At 32.5% G+C, this 20,212-nt stretch overlaps 1 non-coding gene across 1 annotated transcript; it reads left to right on the forward strand.

The window, feature by feature from the left end:
- Positions 1 to 19,638: 19,638 nt before the first annotated feature.
- Positions 19,639 to 19,746, forward strand: LOC133033782 (small nucleolar RNA R71). The gene has a single exon (XR_009685845.1). It is a non-coding gene; the product is annotated as a small nucleolar RNA R71 (small nucleolar RNA).
- The last annotated feature ends 466 nt before the right edge of the window (positions 19,747 to 20,212 follow it).

Below are 20,212 nucleotides of genomic sequence, written 5' to 3' on the forward strand. Positions count from 1 at the left end.
ATGTTGGGTTTTATACCCTAAATAAAACTCTTTACAATCTGATTAGTTATCAATATAAGAAATTTGAAGTGATTGATGTTTGCATGAATTTTACATGCTAATGGTTTAATATGTTTATTACATTCACACACACAAAATAAGTTAAATCCAGATCATATGTTTATTCACAATTACAGTATCGTCAACACAGTGGAATGTGATTGTGATCATATGAATCAAAAGACTTGGTCCCTGTTTCATTAGTGTTATTGGATTTACACTAATGTGATAATCAGCGATGATGTGTACTTACACTTGGAGTAAGTGTTATGTTCTTTCCAGGACATTAGTAAAGTATACTAGTTTCGAATGTATGGAGTATACATTGGACTGGACCGATATTGCAACTAAGTTAAGATATTACAAACTTACCGTTATATATATCTTTCCAAGTCAATATCAGTAGTTGATCCTAAGATTAAAAGAATCTAAATCCTGATATGCTTAGGCTCAACTCAGGAGTGCTATTCATGTTCTTTGATTTATTAGTTAAGCCTACTTTTAGGTCAGGGTGATACGTATATTTTGGGAACATGATAGTATGATTGAGTGGGAGTGCTGAACATAAATATGGAATCTATAACTTCTACTAGTGTATAGAAGTAAAGTGATGATTCCCTTCGAGCTTAGCAAATAGAAGTAAATGGATGAGCTCTTGTTTAACTGACTAATTATTAGATCACTAAACACCATTTAGAGGTAGCTAAGTGTTTTAAGGGGCAAAATACATTGAGGGGTGAGAACGGTAAAGAAATCCCATCTCGATGTAGATCATCTACATAGAGGATCTTTAAATCACAATAAGATTATAACAATGGTTAAGATTATAACAATGGTTAAATGAGATAGCATATTGATATCGTGAAACATATAATATGCTCTATATAAGTCTGAGAGTGCAATTCTAAGTTCTAAGAGCGGATTCAACGAAGAATTAATAAGTAGGAATTTACTTGGTAAATTTGGTTCACTTATTGGAAGCTCAGCATATAGATCCATGGTCCCCATTCTAGTTGAGAACATTCTACTTGTAAGACTCATTAATTGATTCATGATTGATCAATTATAATTCTAAAGTTAGACTATGTCTGATTTTATGAATTTTCACTAAGCAGGGGTGAAATTGTAAAGAAAAGAGATTCTAGGTTTATTTATTTATTAATAGACTTTATATGTCTAATTAATAATTAAATTAAATGACAATATTATTTAATAATCTATTTTAGTTATTAAATAATTAGTTTTGGCATTTAAAAGGTTAGAATTGGAAAATTGGCGTTTTTGAGAAAATAGAAATAAAATTTCATAAAACTGCAAAATCAAGTGGGGCCCACTAACACACCATGGCCGGTCACTTATTGTGGATTTTAAAATTGATATTTTCATTATTTTAATGCCAAATAATTCCTAACGTAAACCTAGTAGTTGCCTATAAATAGAAAGTGATGGCTCAGTCAAAAAACAAGTTTTCATATCATCTTCTGACAGAAATTTCTCTCTTCAGAAAAACTGAGCCTTCCTCACTTTCTATACCTGGCCGAAATCCCTCTTCTCTTTTCATCTTCATAAATTTCGAACCCTAGTGAAAGAGTGAGTGCCCACACACAGCAAGCAGTAACTCAATCATAGATTGGAAGACTGTGAAGGATCAAACTTGAAAGAGAAGGACATTCGGGCTCAGATCTTGATTATACTCTGCTATAGAAAGGATACAAGGGTTAGAGATCTGAGCAGAAGGAGACATTAATTCCGCTGCATCAATGTAAGGTTTTCTTAACTTTATATGTGTTTAATTTATCGTTTTAGAAAGTTCATATTTAGGGTGTTTAAACAACATACTTGTGAGTAGATCTAAGATCCTGGTAAAATAAATATCCAACAACTGGCCTCAGAGCCATGGTAATTGATTTACTTGCATGAAATTTGAACTTTAAAACGATTGTTTGTTATTTGGATGGTTTCATGGTGTATTCAGTGTTATATGATGATTGATTGATGTTTGTGAATTTTCGTGAAAAATAATTGAATATCTGTTTCTGGAATTATTTTTATTGGATAGTATGGAAAAAATTAAGCAAGTTACTTTTTTACAGAAGTCAATTTCGATTTAATTTGAATTAGTTATGATTTTTTGAAGAATCGGAAAAAGATAAGGGGCTGTGCACTCTCACGCGCGCGCGGATTCAGACAAGCTTGCTGTCTGAATTCCACATCCGCGCGCGGATTACGTGTCAGAAGCCTCACTTACGCGCGCGCAGGAGGCTGCAACCTCCCCTGTTCCCCCGAGGTTTCTCGGCTGTCACTCAGGCATGCGCGCGCGGACAGTATGCTTGGCATACTGTCCGTACAGCTCCTAAAATTTTCGTTTTTCTTTGTTTTTTCATGCTTTTTCATGGAATTAACTTCCGATTTTTTGTGTAGTTTTGTATTTATATATTTACTATTCCTAATTCAACTCTAATTATCATAATCAATTAATTTAATATATATATTTTTTAATTTAATTCATGATATTATTGTAATTTGAATTCGAAATTAGTAAATATCTATCTTTTTGCTTAATTATTTATCTTATTTTTAAATTTGATTATATCTTATCTTATTTTTAAATTTAAGGTCAGATATTAATTTTTTTTTTAAACTAATTTTTTTTTAAAATATTTTGACCTTATTTAAATTTCAAATAAGATAACTATAATCATGTAATTTTAAATAGATGTAAGATATTTTGCTAACTTTTAAATTTTGTTATTTTATTTATTTAAATTAAATTTAAAATCTGAAAAAGATATTTAATTTATTTTTTCTAATTTTTATTTATAAAATAACATTTAATTTTTAAAAGTAGTTAGCAAATTTTGAAATGATATTTAGGTTAGTTAAAACCTAATTTTTTTAAAATTGTAGGTTTAATTTTAAATATTTTTTTTAATAATTTCGAAATTTAAATTAATAATTTTTTTTATTTTCGAAAATAATTAAGTTTTTAATTTTTTTTTTCGAAAATTAAATTAAATTAAATTTTTTATTTATTTATTTTTCGAAATTTATTTATTTAAAATTAAATAAATCCTACTTCCAACTATCTAGCTAACCTTGTTGCAGGAGTATGTGGTTTTTAGCTTGTGTGTAAGTTTTCAAAACCTATTATTACTTGATTGCAAATAGCCATGGTTAACTTGTTGACAGATCCAATGATCTGATTTTAACTCATGGCTCCCTTGGTCAAGTTAATAATTTGTAACAGGTAAATTTTACAATTTTCTTTCATCTGTGTATGACCTAGCAACATGATAGGATCCATCCAAGTGTGTACTTGTGTGAGCCTATATGTTTATTTTGTTTTAATATAGATGCATATAGGTTGTTGCTAAATAAAATGTCACACCATGATAAATTTTATTTAGGTCCATTTAGTTCTTGGACCTATTCAATTAATAACAGTTATTCATTTTAAGGTTAAATTCCTCTCTTTTGGGCCTTGTGTGAGAGTTGGGAGCCATAGAAGTGGGTACGACATACTGAACCCAGCACCCCCTCACATAACTACCCCAATTGTGAAGGCCCATTTGCCTAATTTGAATAACTGTACTAGGTTAATTATATTAGTTTGACCTAATAAAATTGAATTAGCAACATAATTAACTTTTAAAATATATGAAAATTTATTTTCATTTTAATATTTTAAAGTTAATTTTAAGAAAAACACTTTTAGTTTTAGATATTATTTCTAAACAAACTATTTGTATTTTTCTTGTATTTAATTAAATATAGAATTTTAACTAACTAGATTTTTTCTGGAGCTTATTTAATTAAATATTCCTATTTAAGTTATAAATTAGTTGTATCAACTGATTTTTCTTATCTAACTTAAATTTGAATATTTGATTTAAATTTTAAATCAAGTTGAGGAATCCTAGGAATTAGTTATTAAAGATTCTTAAGATATTTTTTTAAGTTAATATCTTTTCGAATATTAACTTAAAATAGAATATTTTAGATATTTTTTAAGTTAATATCTTTTCGAATATTAACTTAAAAAGATATCTTCAAATTAAGTGGTTATAACTTAATTTTTGATATTTAATTAAATGTAAATTTGAAATTATTTAAGTTTTAGATTTTTTCTATTTAACTTAAATTAGATATTTTTCAAATTTTTGTTGAAAAGATACTTAGTCAAATAAGATATTTTCTAGATAGTAATTTCTAGACTACTTATTATTTCTAATATTTAAATAGGAAAATATCATAAATTGTGAAATTAATTATTTAAATAATTAATTTTGGTACAATTTTAAGTATATTTTTCCTAGTATTAAACTAGAAATTAATAATTAAGCATTCTCTACACTTAATTATTTATTTCTTGAATTTAATACATTTAATTAACTTGAAAAATTTAAATATCTAAGTTGATTTTCATCATGATACTTAAATATTTATTTTTCATGACACTTAATTAAATAGAAAATTATTTTTAGGTTGAAATTTAATTTTTCAACTTAAATTTAAATAATTTTCAATATATATATATATATTTCTTTATTTTATTAATCAATTTCGAAAAATTGTATTTTAATTATGCAATATTTTTGAATTTATCTTCAAAAATAGATTGAGTTGTAAATTAATTATTTATTTTAATTAATTCTTGGGCCAACTTAAATCAATGATTTTTTCATTTAATTGATTAATTTAAAATATATACATATATATTATTAGAAATTGAATTAATTAGTTAAAAGAAAATCTAGATAGGTGATATTTTTGCTTGAAGTATTTCTTTTCTATTTTTTATTATTTTTCCGAAAATTGTATAGTTTATATACTTTAAATTTTCGAACTCAATAAATATATTCTCAAGGAAATTTTTAAGTTGCTAATTATTCTAATTTAATTCAACTTAAATTAATTTCCTTAATATTTATATTTAAGATTATTACTAAGATGGAAATAATTAATTTTATTTCAATCACCATCTAAGTATAATTTTATAAATATTATATTAAATTTAATTCTTAATTACGAATTTAATGAGAATTTATTTATTAGAATAATAAAGAAAATACATTTTAAAGAATGAACTTTATTATTATTAAGATATTCGATCTCCATTGTGGGTTTTACAGCGCGTTTGTTTTAGTGAGTAATCCACCCTAATGGAGGAACGTTCATTAGCAATTTCGCACCGTTTAATCTCGAAAGATAAGTAGTTTGTAAGTGTTTTATATGGTATAGATCACCTTAATGGTGGCGACCATATTTGACTTGCGAATTGCGAAACAATGGTAGTAGCTCATAAGATAGAATAACCTTGACTCTCGCCTAAACGGGACAACGCTGGATTCCAATCTTGATCGAATAAAAGGTTGCTAGAATGTTTAACATTTTAGATGAGCTGGCAACTCTATTCAGTAGATGATAGCTTTGACTCTCACCTAAATGGGACACTGATATCAGTTTATTGAAAAACCTTGGAAATTATTTAGGATTGAATTTTTTAAGTATTTTCTCATATCATTCCTACTTGCTATGTGCTTATAATTTCTGAATTGATTTTGTGTTAAACCATTATTAATTTCTATTTGTTGATTTCTATTATTTTGTAGTATCCTGTATTATCAAAATGAATCCCATGTTATCACTGTTGACTGAAAACAAGCTGAATGGATCTAACTTTAATAAGTTGAATGAGAACATTAATATTGCTCTCATAGGAGAAAGTGCCTTGTTTGTTTTAACTGAGCCGCCACCTGAAGTGCCTGGGGACAATGCTTCCAAAGCTGTGAAAGAAAAGTATGAGCGTTGGCAAAAAGCAAATGACAAAGCTCTATACTTTATGCTTTCTAGCATGGTGGACACCCTCAAAACTCGGTTTTCTAAAACCGAGAAGGCTGCTGAAGTTATGACGAAGTTAAATGAGATATTCGGTAAGGCATCACTTCAGTCACGCTTTGACGCGACTAAGAAGTACATTAATGCACGGATGGAACCTCATCAAAACGTGCGTGACCATGTTCTCCTTATGTCAAGTTATTTCCAAGAAGCCCAGGATCATGGTGCTGAAATAGACAGTGCTACTCAAGTAAGCCTTATCTTGAATAGCCTGACTCCAGTATTTCTAGCATACACATCAAATTATGTCATGAATAAGAAGGAAATTGACTTTCATGAATTAGTCAATGACCTTCAAACTTATGAAAATTTGATTGGAGGATCCAAGAAGAAAGGGAGTAAACCTCACAATCCTGGGAATGGTAATGGGACGATGAAACCTGAAGCAAATGTTGCCTCTGCTTCGAAGCCCAAATCGAAGAAGAAGTGGAAGAACACCAAGAAGCGAACAAAATCCATGAAGAATAAAAAGGCTGCTCCTTCTGGTGATGCTACACTTAAAGGAAAGTGTTTCTACTGCAATGAAAAAGGTCATTGGAAACCCCAATGTCCTAAACTTCTTGCGAAGAAACAAGGTATTTCTTTTTATAAACTTTAAGAGTTTTAGTGAATTATTATCCAATTGGATTTATGATTCTGGACTAACTTTGTTTATTTGTTTTCTTCTTCTTATAGGCCAAGCTACTTGAACTCAGATGAGTTTGATAGGAAAGCAGGACCAAGGGTGAAATCGTCCAGATAAAGATGAAGCTCTTCAATTTATTTTTGAATTAATTATTTTAGTTTAAAGACAATTTGGATTTCAAATTTTAGTTAGGGATATTTATCCATGTTTCTCTCATATTGTTGAAATACATTTTTTTTTTATTATTAATAAAGTTTCTAATTTTCGAAATCACCATTGCAATTTATGAGATTGAGCTTCATTTAATTTATCTTCATCAATTATTACCACATTATATTTATATGTTTGTATGTGTAAGTGTTTTTATTATTGATGCAAATTCTATAATATTTACAACTCTTCATAGAGTTATATTAAATAAACACTAGAAATTATTTCTATGTTTACTAATAATTGTTAATTCTAATACAATTATTAAGAATTTGTTTAATAAAAGGATCTTTTGATCTGATAGGGGTGGAGAAAAGTTAAGAAAACTATGCAGTTCAACGATCTTTTATATCTAATGAACTCTGGATAGTATTCAACTCCACATAAACTCTATCACACTTAGAGAATGATGATCTTTACAACCTTTATGGGTGGATCATATATAATCTCTATATACTTAGGGGTGGAGGTTATCCACAAGTACCCTATATGTATATTCTTAGGGGTGGAGTCTATTCCACAATTCCCTATGTAACACATATCTTCTTTAAACATGGAAGTAATATAATGAGTCAGCTATTATCAATATAAATCCTTGATCTTGATTGAATGTTCCATTTCGATTTTACTGTTGTAAGTAAAAGTTTGATACTTTTGAAAGTTCTTTGTTGAAGTTTCACACTACCTTAATTGAGTGGGAGAATTTTAAAAATTCTATACCCATCTTCATTAGGTTGATACTTGTGATAGGTACTTAAGAACATTACTGAAAAGCATATCTAACCATCCACATGGATAGGAATAGCTTATCAGAATTATGAGAATAAGATAAAGAACTCTAGTTCAGTCCATTCGAATGACTTGAACCTAGAATTCTTAATCCTCATAAAATTTTATGGTATCTTAATTTTGATTACTTTATCTTTGGCATGTATTTTTCACTTCAAATACTAGTCTGCTATGTTGATGACTTAGTCTTAACTTAAAATTTTAGACCAATACCAAAGTCACAACTAGATAACTCTCTAAACAATCAGAGGTTAAAAGTATTATTTAACCAGACATCTGCTATTGAGTGAGAGCTATCTAAGATGTAATCAAATAAGGAACATTAGAAGATATTCAAGAAAGATTTATGAAAGTGATCTATATGTTAGATATTAAGAAACTGTGTATCAGTTGTCCTCGTATCTCACCAACTCATTTCGAGATTTCCATGAGATGGTGCTTACTTTGGGGTGGAGGAATTATTGTATAATAATTCAAGCTCTACCAGAGAAGAATTATAACTTTGTGTATTCGAAAATCCAAGAAAGTTATATCACTGAAGAAAAGTCTACACTGTATTATCTCAATTACATATATTAAAATATGAGAGATATGTCTTCTGTTTATTCAGATGTACTTTTAAAACAGTAAAGATTTCAGTATCCCTTCATGAGTAAAGCATATAGTAAAGGATGTTTCATAAGTGTATTTATGAACTAGTTTCCAGAAGTTTGGGTGGATTCAAATATACTACACTTGATCTGAAAATATGGACATCAGATTGACCTATTTGCACAGTTTGTTTTATGTTAGTGCAAGTGGGAGTTTGTTGGGTTTTATGCCCTAAATAAAACTCTTTACAATCTGATTAGTTATCAATATAAGAAATTTGAAGTGATTGATGTTTGTATGAATTTTACATGCTAATGGTTTAATATGTTTATTACATTCACACACACAAAATCAGTTAAATCCATATCATATGTTTATTCACAATTACAGTATCGTCAACACAGTGGAATGTGATTGTGATCATATGAATCAAAAGAATTGGTCCCTGTTTCATCAGTGTTATTGGATTTACACTAATGTGATAATCAGGGATGATGTGTACTTACACTTGGAGTAAGTGTTATGTTCTTTCCAGGACATTAGTAAAGTATACTAGTTTCGAATGTATGGAGTATACATTGGACTGGACCGATATTGCAACTAAGTTAAGATATTACAAACTTACCGTTATATATATCTTTCCAATATCAGTAGTTGATCTTAAGATTAAAAGAATCTAAATCCTGATATGCTTAGGCTCAACTCAGGAGTGCTATTCATGTTCTTTGATTTATTAGTTAAGCCTACTTTTAGGTCAGGGTGATACGTATATTTTGGGAACATGATGGTATGATTGAGTGGGAGTACTGAACATAAATATGGAATCTATAGCTTATACTGGTGTATAGAAGTAAAGTGATGATTCCCTTCGAGCTTAGCAAATAGAAGTAAATGGATGAGCTCTTGTTTAACTGACTAATTATTAGATCACTAAACACCATTTAGAGGTAGCTAAGTGTTTTAAGGGGCAAAATACATTGAGGGGTGAGAACGGTAAAGAAATCCCATCTCGATGTATCATCTATATAGAGGATCTTTAAATCACAATAAGATTATAACAATGGTTAAATGAGATAGCATATTGATATCGTGAAACATATATTATGCTCTATATAAGTTTGAGAGTGCAATTCTAAGTTCTAAGAGTGGATTCAACGAAGAATTAATAAGTAGGAATTTACTTGGTAAATTTGGTTCACTTGTTGGAAGCTCAGCATATAGATCCATGGTCCCCAGTCTAGTTGAGAACACTCTACTTGTAAGACTCATTAATTGATTCGTGATTGATCAATTATAATTCTAAAGTCAGACTATGTCTGATTTTATGAATTTTCATTAAGCAGGGGTGAAATTGTAAAGAAAAGAGATTCTATGTTTATTTATTTATTAATAGACTTTATATGTCTAATTAATAATTAACTTAAATGACAATATTATTTAATAATCTACTTTAGTTATTCAATAATTAGTTTTGGCATTTAAAAGGTTAGAATTGGAAAATTGGCGTTTTTGAGAAAATAGAAATAAAATTTGATAAAACTGCAAAATCAAGTGGGGCCCACTAACACACCATGGCCGGCCACGTATTGTGGATTTTCAAATTGATATTTTCATTATTTTAATGCCAAATAATTCCTAACCTAAACGTAGGGGTTGCCTATAAATAGAAAGTGATGGCTCAGTCAAAAAACAAGTTTTCATATCATCTTCTGACATAAATTTCTCTCTTCAGAAAAACTGAGCCTTCCTCACTTTCTATACCTGGCCGAAATCCCTCTTCTCTTTTCTTCTTCATAAATTTCGAACCCTAGTGAAAGAGTGAGTGCCCACACACAGCAAGCAGTAACTCAATCATAGATTGGAAGACTGTGAAGGATCAAACTTGAAAGAGAAGGACATTCGGGCTTAGATCTTTATTATACTCTGCTACAGAAAGGATACAAGGGTTAGAGATCTGAGCGGAAGGAGACATTAATTCCACTGCATCAATGTAAGGTTTTCTTAACTTTATATGTGTTTAATTTATCGTTTTAGAAAGTTCATATTTAGGGTGTTTAAACAACATACTTGTGAGTAGATCTAAAATCCTGGTAAAATAAATATCCAACATTAAAGTCACAGGTTTCCTTTTCTTGTGTCTCAAAATCGTGTGAGTCAATCTCTTGAGCATATTTACACTGATTTATGGGGGGCCATCACACATGTTTTCCAAGAATAGTTACAAATATTATATTGTGTTTGTGGATGATTATAGTAGGTTCTCTTGGATTTTACCTCATACTCTTAAATCACAGTCCTTTGAAACCTTCATCCAATTGAAGAGCTTAGTTGAGAAGCAATTTAACTTGCCTATTAAAAGGGTCCAAGCTAATGGTGAGGGTGAATATAGGCCTTTTTAAAAAAAAAATAGGGATCAAGGTATATTGTTTCAACACCCTTTTTCTCCCACTCATGAACAAAACCACTTATACTTTATATTTTTTAGCAATTAACCACCTAAATTAATTTTTTGGTGACAAAAGTACTCAAACCCCTTTTTTGTTAGCTAATTACCCCTTCCATCTAAAAGTCTCAGTTAACTGCCACGGTGGACGGCCTACGTGTACATAAGTGTACACGTGACACGTTTTTAGTGGTCCAAATAATATTAATTTTAAGTATAATAAAAATAATTTAAAAATTATATAAAATAATTTATAAAAATAAAAAAATAGAAAACTTTTTTTCTATTTTCCTTTTATTTCTCTTTCTTCTCGAACTAGAACCCCCCAACCCAACTTCTTCTTCTTCTTATTCTTCTTCTTCTTCCTTCTCCCATTACCACCACCACCATCCCACCACAACAATTTTCACACCTCAACCACTATGATCACCATCACTGTCCCACCATTACCACCACCCTTATCACCACCGCAGTCACCACCACCATTATCCCCACTATACAACCATAGCCACCACTTCATATTTACTAAACCTAAAATATTTTCAACCATCATTGTTACCATCACAAATATTTTCTCTAAATCAAACTAAAAAAATACAAATCTAAAAAAAATACTAATACTCCGAGAGAGGAAGGGCGGGATTCATCGCCCAACATCTTCAACGATTGATGACCGGAGATGGGGCCTTGTGGCCCATTGCCCTTTTTCGTCAAAGAGATCGTTAGACAAGAGAAGAGAGTGAGTGCGAGAGGGGCCGAGAGAGAATTGGGTAGGGGTTTTCAGGTCTTGGGGTTTTCTAGGTATGAGGATTGCTCGTCCATCTGTGTATTAGGAGTTGGGTGTTAGTGTTGGGTTTTATGCCCTAAATAAAACTCCAATTCAATGTAATCCATTTTATTCAACATCAATAAAGAAACAGAAGTATTTTTCATTCATTTGTGTATGTTTTGGTTCATCTTATCAATTGCTTGTCTATTTGATTTATAAATTCATCTGAAATCCTTTTCACATACTTGATCCTGTTTATTGTGTTGTCAACACATTGGAAAGTAAACATGACTATGTGAATAAAGATTCCTAGATTTATCAGAACACGGGGTTTTACTGATATGACAATCTACAACAGAGTTTACTTGCATTTGGAGAAATGCTATGTTCTTTCCAGAGCATTGGTTAAAGTAAAGCTCAGGTTGGGTGCATGGAGTATGCATCGGAAGGAACCGATATTGAACTTTGACATAGATTTAATTAAACTTACCGTAATATCTATTCAAGTCAATATCGCCTAGTTGATCCTAGATCAAATGATCTCAATCCTGATATGATTAGGTTCAATCTCATGAGTGTTATTCGTGTTCTTTGATTTGTTAGTTAAGCCTACTTTTGGGTCAGGGTGATACGTACATTTTGGGAACACGGTAGTGCAATTGAGTGGGAGCGCTAACATAAATATGGAATCTATAGCTTCTATCTGGCGAATAGAAAGTAAAGAATGATTTCCTTCGAGCTTGACCAAACGAAAATAAATGGTGGAGTACTCATTTCACATAGCTGAAATATCATTTATACGGGGTTAAGTGTTTTAAGGATAAAATACATTGTAGGATGTGATTACACTCAAACTTGTCTTCACAAAGCGATCGTTGTAGTGTAGTATGAGCGGTCGTGTCCACAGAGAGTTATCTTAATCAAAAAGTGATTAGTGGAATTTTAAGCATTATAAGTAAATAAGTCAATGGGTTTTTGAAAAAAAATATTAATAGTAAATTTAAAGCAAATAAAATTGGTAGAAAATTATAATAACAAAAATGATAAGGTTTCAAGAATCACCTATATGTTTGGCTCATTTATTTGGGTTTTGATTCACACATATAACACAATTAAATTATTCACTTCCCAATAATTTAATTAGAAGATAAAACTTGAAGAACATATAATAAAAAAAATGTATTTGAGTAATATAAAATTCTCACATTAAGATTGTAGAAAATAATCTTATGAAAAATCTAAGAATGACAATATACCTTTTGTTTGGTAATAATGCAATAAGAGATTAATCATAAAATTATAATATTAATATATATTTATCCTAATCATATTCACATAGAAAAAGCATGACTATTTCTATATAATACTAAATAGATAAATATATTAATATAGAGATAAAAAATAGAAGAAAAATATACTACTCAAATGTATAAACTTTAAGCACTTGGTGAATCAAAGCACAAGTAAATATTACCTCACATATAAGATCATCCTTTACCTTATCTAGGAAACTAGCCAAAAATACTAGTCATTCTCACAATAATCTAAAAAGAAAATATGAGAGGAGATAGATAAAATAAAACTAAAATTTACTATAGTTTTTGCCAATGAAAAATTATATCCAAATGTGTACAGGAGGTCTCCTTTATATAGTGTTTTTGGAGAAACAATTGTAACATCAAGTTGTAAATAGAATTAAAGAGAAAATCTGTATGTTTATAAATTAATAATAGGAAATGGCTGAATGAAATATAATTTGCTAGAATGTATTAATCAAATTGATACTATCCATTTGATTTTGCCACTTGTCGCTGTAATTTGGAAAGGGAGACAATGTTGAATGTAGCTGTTGAATTTCAAATCAATTCTCTGATCAATCTTTTCCACATGTTGCGCTTAGATAGAGAATGAGGAATCGGATACATGAAATACAACATTAAATTTCCTCTTTCACTTATTGTTTGGCTTGGGCTTTGGTTCCATTTCTCCACTTCATTTTAATTTCTTTGCAATTTTACCATATTTTCCTACAAAATCAAACAAATTAAGTAAAATCACATATTTTCATATCAAATAAATACTTTCTAATAGTTTCATGAAAATATATAACTAAAATGTAATTTATTTAGACATTTTTACTTGCAAAAGTGTATTTTCATGCACTAATCATAACCCCCAACAAGCATATTGCTAGTCCCTAGCAATTCAAGCGGAGAAGAAAATTATCAAGCTGAATAATCAAGTCAAACCAATCAAATCTAGCCAAGCATAAAAAAATATCATCAAGAAATCCGAAATTGCTATGCAAACTACTCAGTTGTAACCTCAGAGTTGTGGGTGTGTGCACCAAACCATATCCATTTCTTACCACAAGCCATAACACAAATAGTATTGAAAAACTTCAAAAGCTTAATGGTCTCAACTCCAATTTCCTCACATGCATTCAAAGTAGTTTTTTAATGGGAGAGGTGACACTCTTGGAGTTGGAATTGTAACAATTAACGCTCAAATGAGAGAAGATAAATTTTTTTAGGACAAACAATTTGAACAAATATTGATCACAAGATAGGCAAATCAAATAATTAGAATTTAAATGACAAACAACCTTTAGGATTTACACAAGAGACTTGAAGAATAGAGAGCCAATTAAAAGAAAATTATAAATATAGATAAGAACACTTTTTTTTAAGAAACACGTGAAGTGATGATGTTTCTTTCATTCATTTTTTTTTATATGGAACAATTTTTTTTTTGACAATAAAATAAAAAGGAAACACAATAACGAAATGTTGCTCTTGTTCTATTTTTTTTTTATTAATATATTTTTTTTTATTTTTGATTTTTTTTTTTTACAAGAGGCAACATAAAAATACATGAATAAAGAGAAAAAAAAAAATAACATTACAACAAAGGCTCTTTTAACAAATGAAATTATCCCTCCGGTATATGTCATGTGTTTAAATTCCAAAAATCTAATTTGACCAACTCAAATGATCAATAAAAGTTCACAAAGTCGTTTTCTCAACTCTCACAACTCACAAAAAAAAAAAATGTGAAACTTTAAGCTTGAAAATTTTCTCAACTATTTGTGTTAACAACCATCTTACCACATGTTTGGAAAGTGCATTAAAGAACTCTGAAAATCACTCCTTAATAGCTAAACATAGCAAAAACCAACTCAAACAGAATGTTTCAATCATGCTTAGAAAATTTTGAAAAAATTTGACTTAAAAATTCAACACAACAATGTAATTCTCAACTATGAAAGCTCACCACAGCTTACCACCCCCAACCGAAAATCAGACAGTGTCCTCAATGTCAAAATAAATATGCAATGAAAAAGATAGGGAAAAGAGAACACCTGGAAGGTGACAATATCCACGGGGCAGTAATTGAAACAACCTGATAACACAAAACAAGCCCAAAACAAACAAAAACGAAAACACACAAAACTAATAGAAAAGCAAAATATATATATATATAAAATAAAATAAATAAAATAAAACATGTAAAAGAAATGAACAACTCCGAGTGTATAAATAGGGTCCTTAAGAAGGACCTCTTCAACATGACTCACACTCTCGATGTAATGCTTCAATCTCTGGCCATTGACTCTAAAAATTCTCCCATCAGTTGGGTCCTCAACTTCAACAGAACCGTTGGGAAAAACTTATTTCACCACAAATGGGCCAGTCCACCGCGATCTCAACTTACCTGGGTGGAAATGCAACCGAGAATCATAAAGATGCACCTTTTGATTCACCTCAAAATTCTTTCGCAGGATCTGTTTATCATGAGCAGCTTTCATTTTTTCCTTGTAGATCCTGGAATTATCATATGCCTCATTTCTCAACTCCTCAATTACAGATAGCTGGAGTTTGCGATTAATGCCTGCAGCACTAAGATCAAAATTAAAGGCTTTGACAGCCCAATATGCCTTATGCTCGAGTTCAACAGGCAAATGACAGGCTTTTCCATAAACAAGCCGATAGGGAGACATCCCAAGAGGGGATTTGAAAGCAGTACGGTATGCCCAGAGAGCGTCAAGAAGACGAGAAGACCAATCTTTTCTGTCTGGATTTACCGTTTTTTCTAGAATTGGTTTTATCTCCCTATTGGCTAACTCCGCTTGCCCATTGGTCTGCGGATGGTAAGAATTAGCAACCTTATGGAGTACACCGTACTTCTGCATGAGAGCCTCAAAAGACTTGTTGCAAAAGTGTGTGCCTTGATCACTAATGATAGCTCGAGGCGTACCGAACCTTGACAAAATGTTTTCCTTCAAGAACTTGGTAACTGTTGCATTATCATTGGTTCGACAAGGTACATCCTCAACCCATTTAGAAACATAATCCACAGCAAGGAGAATGTAAAGGTAACCAGAAGATGATGGAAATGGTCCCATGAAATCTATCCCCCAACAATCAAATATCTCAATCACAAGAATAGGGTTCAAGGGCATCATGTGACGACGAGATAGAGAGCCTAACTTTTGGCACCTCACACATGAACGACAAAATTTGTTGGTGTCTTTGAACAAAGTGGGCCAATAAAGGCCACACTGTAAGATTTTTGCAGTAGTTTTCTTCACAGAGAAGTGACCACCACAAGCATCATTGTGACAAAATTTCAAAACACTAGACACCTCATCATCAGGGATACATCTTCGCATGATCTGATCGGGGCAATACTTGAACAAGTATGGATCATCCCAATAGAAATTGCGCACCTCGACCAGAAACTTGCGTCTATCTTGTGAACTCCACTCAGAAGGAAGTTCACCTGTTACTAAGTAGTTAACTATGTGTGCATTCCACGGTAACTTAGTAACAGTAAGCAGTTGTTCATCGGGGAAATCATCACGAATAGGTGGATCATCAGCAGAATCACTAAATTCAAGTCGAGACAAGTGATCTGCGACGACATTCTCAACACCTTTCTTGTCTTTGATTGTGATGTCAAATTCTTGCAATAGGAGGATCCACCGTATTAAGCGTGCCTTAGTATCCTTTTTGGAAAGGAGGTACTTAAGGGCAGAATGATCTGTGAAGATCGTAATAGGTGAACCAATCAAGTAAGCTCGAAATTTGTCAAGAGCAAAGACAACAGCAAGCAACTCTTTTTCAGTAGTGGAATAGTTCATTTGAGCACTATTAAGAGTTCGACTTGCATAATAGACAACAAAAGGTTTCCCCTCCCTTCGTTGTCCCAAAACAACTCCAACAGCAAAATTGCTTGCATCACACATGATTTCAAAAGGCAAATTCCAATCAGGTGACTGTATGATGGGAGCAGACGTTAATTTTGCAACAAGTGTTCGGAATGCATCCTCACACTTTTGTGTCCACTCAAAATTAGCATCTTTGGCTAGGAGATTGCACAGTGGACGAGAAATCATTGAAAAGTTTTGGATGAACCTCCTATAAAAACCAGCATGCCCAAGAAAAGATCTAACATCTTTGACAGTCTTTGGAGTGGGCAAATTAGAAATGAGATCAATCTTAGACTGATCTACCTCAATCCCTCTTTCGGAGACAATGTGTTCCAAGACTATGCCTGAAGATACCATGAAATGGCATTTCTCCCAATTGAGTACAACCTTTCTCAATACATCGTGTTAAAATAGCTTCTAAATTAAGAAGGCATGTTTCAAAAGAGCTTCCAAAGACTGTTAGATCATCCATAAATACTTCCATACATTTTTCAACCATGTCACTGAAAATGCTCATCATGCACCTTTGGAAGGTGGCTGGTGCATTACACAGTCCAAATGGCATACATCGAAAAGCATAAGTACCGAAAGGACATGTAAAAGTGGTCTTATCTTGATCCTCCAATGCAATCTCAATTTGATAATAGCCTGAATAGCCATCAAGAAAGCAATAAAAAGGATGCCCAGCCACACGTTCAAGGATTTGGTCAATAAATGGAAGTGGGAAATGATCCTTACGGGTGGCAGCATTCAACTTTCGATAATCAATGCACATGCGCCAACCCGTCACAGTCCTTGTGGGAACGAGGACCCCTTTGTCATTTTCAATAACAGTTACACCCGATTTCTTGGGTACTACCTGAATTAGACTGACCCATTTGCTATCAGCCACTGGATAAGCGATGTTAGCATCCAAAAGTTTCAACACTTCAGTTTTCACAACTTCTTTGATGGTGGGGTTCAGTCTTCTTTGAGGATCTCTTCGAGGGATTGCTCCCTCCTCCAACTTGATTCTATGGGAGCAAATTAAAGGGCTAATACCTTTAATATCAGCAAACGTCCAACCTATTGCAGGTTTATGCTTCTTTAGTAGCTTGACTAATTGCATTTCCTGTGAAGGATCAAGTTTGGACGAGATGATAACAGGAAAGGTATCACCATCTCCCAAGAAAACATGTTTTAAACCCTCAGGTAGTTGGGCTAGCTTAACAGTGGGAACCTTTTCAGTAGAAGGTTTTGGCTTTTCCCTTTCACCAGGTAGCTCTTCAAAGCGAGGTTGCCAAAACTTTGCTCTTCTGTTTTGTGAGTCTTTATAACAAGAAATTTCATTAATTGACTCATTAAAACCAGAACTTTCAGAAACTGAGAAGAGTTCATCAAGATCATCAGAATTTTTTTGCAATTGATTCTCCTCAGAAATGAGCGTGTTAATCAAAAATGTTTGATAACACTCATCATCGTCATGTGGTTGCTTTGCAACATGAAAAATATTGACCTCAAGAGTCATATTCCCAAAATATATTTTCATTAGACCATTCTTACAGTTAATAAGGGCATTAGCTGTAGCGAGGAAAGGTCTTCCAAGTATGATAGGGATTTTGGATTCCATGTTAACCACAGATTGAGTTTCCATGATAAGAAAGTCCACGGGGTAATAGAATTTGTCAACTTGAACAAGAACATCCTCAACAATATCCCGAGGCTTCTTGATAGAACGATCAGCCAACTGTAAGACAACAGAAGTAGGCTTGATTTCACCAAGACCAAGTTGCGAGTAGACAGAATAAGGCATGAGATTAACACTCGCTCCTAAGTCTAGCAAAGCTTGGCTAAATTCATGAGTCCCGATTTGACAAGAAATGGTGGGACAACCAGGATCTTTGTATTTTGGCGGTGTTTTTTGTTCAATTACCGCACTAACTTGCTCAGTCAAGAAAGCAGTCTTTTTGACATGATGCTTCCTTTTTACAGTGCAAAGATCCTTGATGATTTTAGCATAGGCTGGCACTTGTTTGATGACGTTAAGCAAAGGAAGATTAATCTTCACTTGTGTCAAGTGCTCAAGGATTTCTCCTCGATTTTCAAGATTTTTCCCAGCAGGTCTCAAAGCCTGGGGAAATGGAACTTTTGCAGAAGCATTGGATGGTACACTTTCAGGGACAACATGTGGAGATTTTGAAGTGGTAGCTGCTATTGGTTGATCTTCCAAAGTTTTTCCACTTCTAGTTGTGATGGCATTAGCCTCCTTAACGATTTGATCGTTAGAGCTGGAGGTTTGAGCCATATGTTGCCCTTGTGCATTGAAATTGAGGCTGAGAAGGAAGTTTGCCTCTTTCAGAAATGGCCAAGGATCCAGTCAATTTTGAAAATTGACTCTTTATTTCTTTGATTTCTTCCATCATTTGACAATTTATTTTAGTTTGCTCCTCCATGAATGATTGAAGTGTGTTCTCAAGAGAACTCCTTTGAGGTGGAGAATTGTATTGAGGAGCAGACTGAGCTTTTGATGGTTGATTTTGGTGCTCATTTCTCCATTTCCCTCCGGAAGATTGTGCTTGGTTGGGATCTTTCCAGTTGAAATTTGGGTGGTTTCTCCAACCACAGTTGTACGTATTAGAGAATGGCTTATTGTAGGTCCCTAAGGCATTGCATTGCTCTTCATAAACCCCCTTCATTTCTCTAAAGGCTAAACAATCCTTAGCTAAATGATCTGATTCTCCACACACAAAACATGGCTCATGTATTTCTGCTTTGGCAACCATATTCAGTCCTTGCCCACTTTTTTTTTAAAGGCCTCAAGTTGCTTTGTTAAGGACTCAACTTGGGCTTTGAGACTGTCCTCCTCCCTTAGTTGGTCAATTCCTGGTGGTCGATTTCTGTTAGTGCTTTCAGTAGCACTTGGACCAGTCGAAGTATGAGATTTTTCTGCAAGCTCATTGAGATATTCAAAGGCTTCTTCAAGATCTTTTTGGAGGAATTCACCATTGCACATCATTTCTATAAACTGGCGTTCACGACTAGTGAGGCCTTCATAGAAATAACTAACGAGGCGCCATTTTTCATAACCATGGTGGGGACAAAGAGTTAACAGTTCTTTAAACCTTTCCCAGACTTGATAAAGAGTTTCATTGTCTTTTTGGGAAAAGGTAGAAATCTGCCTTTTTAAGCCATTGGTCTTATGGTTAGGGAAGTATTTGTGAAAGAATGATGATGTCATTTCTTCCCATGTTCCAATAGACCTTGGTCTCAGAGAGTATAACCAGCTTTTAGCTTTATCCTTCAAAGAGAAGGGAAAAAACTTTAATCGCACAGTATCCGCGATATTAGCTTGGTTATAAAAAGTGGCTACCACATCCTCAAATTCACTAATATGCACATAAGGATTTTCATTTTCTAAACCATGGAAATTTGGCAAGAGTTGAATCATGCCAGGTTTGAATTCAAAATTGGGCATATTAGGTGGAAAGAGGATACAAGAAGGGGTAGGAGTGCGAGTAGGATGGAGATAGTCATTTAGACTTCTCTGCTGAATTTCATCATGATGGGCCATGGCGAATGGATTATGAGCAATTGTTGAGGTGGGAGAGGCAATGCTTGATGTATCGAAAGAGTTATCACTAGGGGTGTTGGGTGTCC

The sequence above is a fragment of the Cannabis sativa genome, chromosome 1 (assembly GCF_029168945.1).
Source record: "Cannabis sativa cultivar Pink pepper isolate KNU-18-1 chromosome 1, ASM2916894v1, whole genome shotgun sequence".
Taxonomy (NCBI): domain Eukaryota; kingdom Viridiplantae; phylum Streptophyta; class Magnoliopsida; order Rosales; family Cannabaceae; genus Cannabis; species Cannabis sativa.